This window comes from Penaeus monodon, chromosome 20 (genome assembly GCF_015228065.2).
Source record: "Penaeus monodon isolate SGIC_2016 chromosome 20, NSTDA_Pmon_1, whole genome shotgun sequence".
Classification (NCBI taxonomy): Eukaryota; Metazoa; Arthropoda; class Malacostraca; order Decapoda; family Penaeidae; genus Penaeus; species Penaeus monodon.
This window is the reverse complement of record NC_051405.1, coordinates 4,453,805-4,456,316: the sequence shown is the minus strand read 5'-3', so window position 1 is coordinate 4,456,316 and position 2,512 is coordinate 4,453,805.

Sequence of the window (2,512 nt, the reverse complement as noted above, 5' to 3'; positions counted from 1 at the left end):
GTGCCCCCCATAAGGGAAGTAAAGAACAGTTAAAATGTGTCCAGTAATTACGTAAGGATCTTCAACGGGTCGTGCTCCAATCCAAGTTAATAAGAAGACGATACTTACAAGTGATCAAAATATAAACTGATTTAGAGGATAAAATGTTAATCTTCGGAATTTTGCTATATGCGTAAAAGGTAAAATTAATAAAATAAGAATAGATATTACTAAGGCAATCACACCTCCTAATTTATTTGGAATGGATCGTAAGATGGCATATGCAAATAGGAAATATCATTCTGGTTGAATGTGAGCTGGAGTAACAAGTGGGTTGGCGGGAATAAAGTTATCTGGGTTTCCTAGTAGATAAGGGTTTAGTAATGTTAGTATATTAAGTGCTGCTAATATTACGATAAATCCAGTAATATCTTTAAATGTGAAGTAAGGGTGGAAAGGCACTTTGTGTACATTTCTAACAATTCCTAGAGGGTTATTAGATCATGTTTGATGAATAAAGAGAATATGAATAATAGTTGTTGCGCTACAATAAATGGAAATAGGAATTGGAAAGTGAAAAATCGTGTTAATGTAGCATTATCCACTGCAAATCTACCTCAGATTCATTGTACTAAGTCTGTACAATATATGGAATAGCTGAAAATTGTAATTACTGTTGCTCCTCAAAAGGATATCTGTCCTCAAGGTAAAACATATCCTAGAAAGGCTGTTGCTATTACTAGTAATAAGACGATAACAACTACTGACCATGCGTGCATATATAGGAAAGATCCATAATAAATACCTCGTCCTGTATGTATATATAGACAAATAAAGAAGAATGATGCTCCATTAGCATGGTAAGGTTCGTAAAAGTCACCCATAGTTTACGTCTCGACAAATATGAGCAACTCTTGAAAATGCTAAATCAACATGAGCGGTATAGTGTATAGCTAGAAAAAGACCGGTAACAATTTGAATGACTAAACACAGTCCAAGAAGAGATCCAAAATTCAATGAAGTTGAAATGTTAGCAGGGTGAAGATGCAATAACAGCTCCATTTAAAAATTTTAAATAAGCGGTGTGATACGATTGGTATTGTCATCTGTTAAGATGATGAAGCGTAAAGGAACCAAAAAAAGGTGTAGTAATTTTTACTCTACGATTAACGTTAATAATAGATATAAACAATAAATAAAGTGAGGTTTATAGTAGTATAATTGTAAATTGATCTTAATAATGATGGGGTTGAGGTAAATTGATCATTAACTAGTGATGATTGTTGGATTGAAAGAGGAGTATTTCTTAACATAGGGTCTATAAATATCATTAAGAATCTTATTGAAGCTGTTACTATAAATATTAAAAGTAAAGATGTAGAGAATCTGAAAGATCCATTGGAAGCGAGAGATGCTACATAAATAAATAAAACTAATATTGCTCCTAAAAAAATAATAAAAAGAATATAAGAAAATGAAAAAGAGTTTATTGATAATCCCGCTGTAACACAGATTATTACAGTCTGAAGGAGTAATATGAGTCCTATAGCTAAAGAATGAAGTAAACGTGTAAAAATAAAAGAGGAAATAATAATTATTGGTGAAATTATGATAATAAGTGAAATACAGAGAATAGTTTAATTAAAATGTAAGTTTTGGGAACTGATGATAAGAGGTAAATCTTTTCTCTGATGCTTTAAGAAGAATGAAAACTTCAATTCCGAATTACAAGCACCCCAGGTGTTTTGTTTAAACTATTAAAACTAATGTTAATTCTTAATTTTTATTATGTTGTTCCTATAGTAAGAGTCTTATTTGGTTTGTGAGTTTTTGTTTCTAAGTGTAAACATTTATTGAATACGTTATTAAGTTTGGAATATATTATATTAAATATTTTTTGAATTATAAGATCACACATATCTAATATAGGACATGAAAATTATTTTGTATTATTTTTTAAACTTAATTAATTAGCTTGTGAAGGTGCTTTAGGTTTATCCCTTTTAGTTCGTACACATGGTAATGATTTTTTTTAGAAGTTTTAGAGTACTATAATGTTAAAATTTTTGTTATCTTGTATTATATTGATACTTTTAATAAATAATTGATGAGCTGCTCAAAGTTCTTTATTTATTTTATTTTTTAAAGATCATTTATTGTCATCATGCTTTTAATAACTATATAATGGGTTGGTGTTTCAGTATTGATTCTTTGTGTTATATTTTAATTTTGTTAAGTTTTTGAATTACCGCCCTTGTTATTTGTTCAATACAAAAAGTATTAAAAGATAATAATTATCCTTCTCTATTTTTATTGGTCAGTATTTTTCTTTTATCTTTTTTATTAATAACCTTTTCTGCTAATGATTATTTATTATTTTATATTAGTTTTGAGTCATCTTTAATTCCTACTTTAATTCTTATTTTAGGTTGGGGTTATCAACCCGAACGATTACAAGCGGGAGTTTATAAATTATTTATACCTATTTGCTCTTTACTCTTTTGTTTATCTTAATTAGATAATAATATAACTA